Raw genomic sequence first — 7,533 nt, 5'->3', positions numbered from 1 at the left:
TTCTTGAGGCCAGACGGTCATCACAACATCCTTTGGTGCACTAGGGACTACGGTCCCTCTCAGAGCAAACCAGAAGGTGTAAGTTTAAAAAGGGGCTCAATTAAGGGCACCCTGTCTGGTGGTTTCAACCCCACCCCCATCCAGCCTTTGGACCAAACCCTGTCCAGGCTGCAGTGATGGGATAGCAGCCTGGGTTGGGAAAGTCAGCAGGAATAAACTAGGCAAGGCTTTTCTTTTTTATTCTTTGATGTCATGCCTGTGGTAGTCGGTGTGCAGTGTTTTGCCTGTTGTCAGTATCCAGCCACCTGATTGAGCTATGACATGTATGTAAAGCTTAAGTTTCTTTTTCAGATTCATCTACTGTAGAAGTTATTGCAGAAAGTGGGGCAAAGTTCCCTGGGCTGAACATCGCATCCTTGCAGAGTATCTGTTGCACGTAAGATTTCTGTGGAAGGAACAAAGAATGGAAGGGGATAATCCTTGTGGATTATCTACTAATATACACGTTTTTGTGTATATGTTAGTCCTGACTTCCTAATTCATCCCTGGACCTTTGGTTTTATTTATTTGTTTATTGAAATTCTTTGTGTTTGAATTCTCTGAGTCTCTTTTTATGTTGTAATTGAATTCCTTTGTATCTCTTTTTTTTCTTGTACCTAGAATGGACATCCCATGCTAGTCTTCCTCTGTCTGGCTGACTTCCCTTAGTGTTTGATCCTCCAAGGTCTGTCCCTGTGGCGGCCAGTGGCGTAATTTCATGATTCTAGTAGTAGCGTCTCATGCCTGAGCACTAGTTCATTTTCTGCATGTGCTACATTGTTTTTAAGCTTTAATCTGAAGATGGACACTTGGCTGGTATGTGTTCAGCTGCTTTAGTGCTCAAGTGAACGTTGGGGTGCACGTGGCTTCCTGAAAGATGGTTTTCCTGGGATACAGGCCTAGGTGTGGGAATGTCAGATGGTGGGTTTAGCTTGCATTTATTGTTTGTAGACATGTAAGGATGGCCAGTGTTCTCGCCTGGAGAATCCCAGGGACGGGGAGCCTGGTGGGCTGCCGTCTATGGGGTCGCACAGAGTCGGACACGACTGAAGCGACTTAGCAGCAGCAAGGATGGCCAGTCTGGTAAGATTCTATTTCTCGTTGTCATTTTGGTTGGCATTCCTCCTGTAATAATCAGGGATGCTCAGCATCCTGTCCTGTGGCAGTTTTCGTTTTTTTCTCCTTCATGGTGGTGAGGAAAATTTACAAGTTTAGTTGATTTTTTGAAAGTCAGTTGTGTTTATATTTTTTTCTGCAGTATTCTCAGAACCTTTCCTGAAGGCAGCTGCCGTTAACAGCCCCTGAAGTCTGTTGAACTGGAGGTACCGGTAAGCGCAGGGGGTCAAGTTGTAGTTATAGAAAATGTCCACAAGGCAGCAGCACTTTTCCAGACTCAAATCATCCTTCAGGCAACCAGAGCCTAAGGAAGAGAGGCTTCCTAGGCTGCGAGTTAGTGTGGAGTGTGCCTGAGCAAACATCCAAGGGCTTAGTCTCAATACTTCTTCCCCCTAAAGCTTCACCCCTTTCCTGCAAACTAATCTCAGCCTGGACCACAGCACCCTGATGAGGTGCCTAGGAGGCTGCACTCTTAAGAAGGAGGCTTGAGCTGGGGACCCCAGCACCAGAAGATGCAGAAGCTGGGTGACTTTTCCAAGGTCATCGAGGCCAAAGTGTCAGGACACCATCGATTGTGTGTCCTGGGGACTGTAGTCCCTGCCGGATCAAACCAGAAAGTACAGATTTAAGAGGGGCCTTAATGAAGAGCAAGAGCTTCCCTGGTCGTTCAGACGGTAAAGAGTCCACCTGCAGTGTGGGAAACCCAGGTTCAATCCCTGGGTCCGCAAGATCCCTCGGAGAAGGAAATGGCTACCCACTTCAGTATTCTTGCCTGGAGAATCCCATGGATAAAGGAGCCTGATAGGCTACAGTCCAGCCATGAAAACAGCCTGCTGAGGCTCTAGGAATGGGATGGAAGCCCAAGTCAGGTGAATGTTCCATATCTGAGGATGAGATTGTTGGATGTATCTAATATTCACAATATTCATATAGAGGATGAATGGCATTACGGATTCAACGGACATAAGTTTGAGCAAGCTCCTGGAGTTGGTGAAGGACAGGGAAGCCTAGCGTGCTGCAGTCCATGGGATTTTAGAGTCAGACATGACTGAGCGACTGAAAAACAATATATCCTATATGAACACATGAGTGCAAATTTAATGAATGAAAATACAATTTTCTATATTTCATGTATGAAAACGTGTGCATATTTCATGTCTAAAAATAGAATTTTCTTTATATGAAAGTATGCATGAATTTACATATATAAAAAGAAGGGTACATATTTCATGGATGAAAAATAGAATTTTCAATATTTCATATATGAAGAAATGGGTATATTTTATGAATGAAAATATAATTTTCTATAATTTATATATGAAACCATGGGTGCATATTTCATGGATCAAATGAAATTTTCAAGTTTTATATATGAAAACATGGGTGTATATTTCATGTATGAAAATAGAATTTTCTATATTTCATATAATTCATGGGTGCACATTTCAGGGATGAAAATAGAGCTTTCTATATGTCATATGTGAAAACATAAGTGTATATTTCATGGGTGAAAATGAAATTTTTAATATTTCATATATGAAAACATGGATGTATATTTTATGGATTAGTATAGAATTTTCTGTGTTACATATATGAAAACATGGGTGCATATTTCATATTTGAAAATACAATTTTTGATATTTCATATATGACATAGCGCATATTCATATATGAACATAAAATTTTCCATATTTCTCATATGAAAATATGGGTACATGTCATACATAGAAATAGAATTTTCTATATTTCATAAATGAAAATATAGATGCATACTTCATAAATAAAACATTTTTTCACATTTCAGAGAAAACTGTATGTGTGTATTTCATATATGAAAAGAGAATTTTCTGTATTTCACAGATGAAAATACATGTATACATTTCATATATGAAAGAATTTTCTATATCTCATAGGTGAAAATATAGGTGCATATTTCATATGTGAAAGAGAATTTTCTATATTTCATAAATGAAAAGTTAGGTGCAAATTTTATATATGAAAATAGAATTTTCCATATATCATAGTTGAAAATGCAGTTGAATATTTCATATATGAAAATAGAATTTTCTGTATTTCATATAGGATAATATAAGCCCAGCTATGATAATGTCAGATCCTAGGCTTAGTGTCTTGATAGCTTTTATTCAGCAGACATTGTCCTTTATTGTGGTTGTTGATAATGTACATTCCCACTGACAGTGTAGGAGGCTTCCTCTGACTCCAAACTCACTCCTGCATTTATTGTTTGTAGACGTGAGTATGGCCATTCTGACTGGTGGGATTTGATTTCTCATTGTCATTTTGATTGGCATTCCTCCTGTAATGATTGGGGATGCTGAGCATCCTGTCCTAGGTGGAGGTATGGGGTTTGTTGGGGTTTTTACCCTTTAAGGGTGTGAGGAAAATAGACCTGTGGCAGTTGACTTCCTGAAAGTCGTTTGTGTTTGGAATTTATCTTGCAGTGCCCGCGACGGGACAAAATTCCTGAGGGCAGAGGTCATGAGCAGTCACCCAGCCCTTGTGAATTAGAGATGCCAGTAAGCGCTGGTGGTCAGTTGTAGCTACAGGAAATGTCCACAAGGTGGCAGCACTTGTGATGCCCACCTCTGGTTCTTGGGGCACGCAGAAGATTCCGGAAAGTTGGCTTCCTGGCTGTGAAACAGAGTGGAATGTGCCTGCTGCTGCTGCTGCTGCTGCTGCTGTGTCGCTTCAGTGGTGTTCCGACTCTGTACGATCCCATAGACGGCAGCCTATCAGACTCCCCCGTCCCTGGGATTCTGCAGTCAAGAGTCTGGCTGGATTGGGGCCACCAGAGTGCCCCTTCATGAGGCACCTCTTAAACCTGTTTTGCCTGGTTTTCCCTGGCTGTGACCAGAATCCAGAGTGCACCCAAAAGATGGTGGCCTGACCCTCAGGCCTAGGGGACCAAGTGAAGTCACCAAGTATTCAGGTCCCCAGCTGAGGCCTCCTTCCTGAGAGTGCAGCCTCTTAGGCCCCTCAGCAGGAAGCAGTGCCCCAGGGTGGGATGAGTCTGGGCGGAGGGGGCGGGGCGTGGGGGGGTGGAGCTTTTGGGGAAGAAATATTGAGACTTAGGCCCTTGGGAGTTTGCTCAGGCACCGTCCACTCTAATTCAGAGCCCAGGAAGCCGTCTTTCCCCAAGGCTCTGGTTGCATGTGGAATCACTGCTGCTGTGCTAAGTCACTTCAGTCGTGTCTGACTCTGTGTGACCCCACAGATGGCAGCCCACCAGGCTCCCCCGTCCCTGGGATTCTCCAGGCAAGAACACTGGAGTGGGTTGCCATTTCCTTCTCCAATGCATGAAAGTGAAAAGTGAAAGGGAAGTCGCTCAGTCGTGTCCGACTCTTTGCGACCTCATGGACCGCAGCCTACCAGGCTCCTCTGTCCATGGGATTTTCCAGGCAAGAGTCCTGGAGTGGGGTGCCATCGCCTTCTCCGTGTGGAATCACAGTTGAGCACAAATAAGTGCTGCCTCCTTGTGGACAGTTCCTATAACTACATGTTGGCCATGATTGCTTCCCAGCAACTCCAATTCACAAGACCTGTGGGGCTCTCAGTGACAGATGCCCTCAGGAAAAGCCCTGCGGCTGGTATTCTAGAAATAAATTCCAAACACAACTGACTGTCGAGAACAGATAAAATGTGCCTCACACCCTTTAAGGAAAAAAATATAAAAGACCCAAATCGCCCAGGACAAGATGCTCAACCTGTGATTACCATAGGAATCCCAATCATAAATGACAACAAATGATCAATTACCATCTGACAGAATGGCCACCCTGACTGTATGCAAACAGTAAATGGGGGAGAGCGCCGGGAGATGATGGAACAGGTTCCATTGGAACCCTGGAACTGTTGCCAATGGAACTGGCAACAGCCCCTGGAAAAGACAGCCTCCACAGGCAACAGTGAAAAATTTCAAAAGCACTAAGTCTAGGGTTTCAATACCCACACTTGAGCCTATATTACAAAAAAACCCATCATCCAAATGACACACACACCCCAGCATTTACTACAGGGCTACTTCCAATAGCCAAGACAGACCAAAGAAACGTTCCATTGAAAGATTAAATCTTAAAGAAATGTGGTACATATATACCTGAGGCTCTTACTTAGATATGAAAAACCGTCATGAAATTATGAAATTATGCCACTGATCCAAACAAAGTTGGATGTTAGAGGATCATATGTTTAGTGTAGTCAGCAACATAGAAAAAACATAGCAGATGATGTCTCTCCTCCACAAAATAAGACACACAGGGGAAACAATTAACCACACAACAGAAGACCCTAAGATTCAAACACAAAGCTTTTGGGAAAAAAAAAGAGGGAAGGGCCAGGTATGAATTAGAAGTACTAATGTGTACACAGAAATCAGTATCTGTAATCCACAAGAGTTCTCTTTCCTTCCTTCCTTCCACATGTGTACTGAAATCTCTCTCTAACATACCCACAGAAATCTTTACTAGGTAATTCACAAGGATTATCTGTCTTCCTCCTCCTTTTTCTTTCTTTTCCTCCAAGCACATACACAAAAAAATACTTATCTCTAACATATACATAGAAATCTGTAGCTGTAATAGATAGTCCAAAAGGACTATCTCCTTCCTTTGTTTCTTGCATATATACAAAATAAATCTGTATCTCTAATAAATACTCCACAAAGATTTGATCACTGAGAAATTTACTCCACCTTGTTCAATAACCTCTATGGCAAAAAAAAAAAGTTAAGTACAAATATGCTACATGTATATGTCATAACTAGTCCATTGTACACAGCAGGCAAGCACAAAACTGCAAATCAACTATACTTCAATATACCATTGGCTTGAGATTAAAGGAAAGAAAAGTAATGCCTAGTTTAGTCCCTCCAACCTCCCTGACTTGGGATGCTATCTGACCCCTGGAACCTGAGTAGGCTTGAGTCCTAGAGCTGGACTAGGGTGGGGCTGACACAGTCAGGCAGGGTGCCCTGCCTTGAGACCTCTCTTAAACCTGTACTGTCTGCTTTTCTCTGTCTGGGACCAGAATCCCTAGTGCACCCCGACGATGGTGGCCTGACTCTCTGGCCTCGAGGGCCAGGGTAAAGTCACCAAGTATCCAGGGATCTGGTGCTGGGACTCCAGCTGAAGCCTCGTTCCTGAGAGAGCAGCCTCCTAGGCACCTCGGCAGGGAGCGGTGCCCCAGGTAGACATGAGTCTGGAGGGGAGAAGTAAAGCTTTAGGGGGAAGAAGTAGTGATATTTAAGCCCTTGGGTGTTTGCTCAGGCACTGCTGCTGCTACTGCTGCTAAGTCGCTTCAGTCGTGTCCGACTCTGTGCAACCCCATAGGCGGCAGCCCACCAGGCTCCCCCGTCCCTGGGATTCTCCAGGCAAGAACACTGGAGTGGGTTGCCATTTCCTTCTGCAATGCATGAAAGTGAAAAGTAAAAGTGAAGTCGCTCAGTCGTGTCTGACTCTTCGTGACGCCATGGACTGTAGCCTACCAGGCTCCTCTGTCCATGGGATTTTTCCAGGCAAGAGTACTGGAGTGGATTGCCATTGCCTTGGAATGTGCCTGAGCAACCACTAAAGGGCTTGTGTCTCACTGCTTTTTCCTCTTAAAGCATCACACACACACACCCTTCTTGATAGCATTACTTTTTCCACCTTAGTCCTTCTTGAAAGCTTTTTTTGAACATGCGGAGTCTATCCATATACTGACTGTAGCCAATGTATCTTTCCGCCAACAGCTTAGGGGATTCTTTTCCTTCCATTCTGTCTCCCGTATTTACAGTTTGTCGAATTTTGACAACAGCCATTGTGATTGGTGGGATTTGATTTCCCATTGTCATTTTGATAGGCGTTCCTGCAGCCATTAGGGATGCTGAGCATCTTGTCTTGTGGTGGACATTTGATTTTGTTTTTTTAGTTTTTTTCTTTAAAGTGTGTGAGGACAATTTACCTTTGGCAGTTGGCTCCTGAGAGTTGGCTGGTTTTGAAATATATTTCTCCAATACCTGCCCCACGGCATTTCCTGAGGGCAGCTGACAATTTACTGAACCACAGCCCTTGTGAACTGAGGTGTCTATGTGCACTGGTGATCAAGTTGTAGTTACAGAAAATGTCCACAAGGCGGCAGCACTTTTCGTGCCCAACGTACTGGTTCCTGGGGCAGCCAGATCTTTAGAGAGCCACTTGGCTCCCTGGGGTGTGAAATAGAGTGGAATGTGCCTGAGCAAGCAGGAAAGGGCTTGAGACTCACTGCTTTTTTCTCCTAAAGTCTCACACAAGCGTCCTGTGCAGACTAATGCCTTCCGGGTCCAGAGCACACTGCTGAGGGTGCTTAGGTGCCTAGGAGGCTGCCCTCTCAGGAAAGAGG

General features: G+C 44.0%; 1 long non-coding RNA gene across 1 annotated transcript; it reads left to right on the top strand.

The window, feature by feature from the left end:
- Nucleotides 1-385: 385 nt before the first annotated feature.
- LOC128066383 (uncharacterized) lies at nucleotides 386-1,031 on the top strand. The gene is made up of 3 exons (XR_008201218.1): nucleotides 386-436; nucleotides 661-724; nucleotides 991-1,031. It is a non-coding gene; the product is annotated as an uncharacterized LOC128066383 (long non-coding RNA).
- The last annotated feature ends 6,502 nt before the right edge of the window (nucleotides 1,032-7,533 follow it).

Source organism: Budorcas taxicolor, chromosome 21 (assembly GCF_023091745.1).
Source record: "Budorcas taxicolor isolate Tak-1 chromosome 21, Takin1.1, whole genome shotgun sequence".
Taxonomy (NCBI): Eukaryota; Metazoa; Chordata; class Mammalia; order Artiodactyla; family Bovidae; genus Budorcas; species Budorcas taxicolor.
This window is presented reverse-complemented; position numbering and strand designations above follow the sequence as displayed.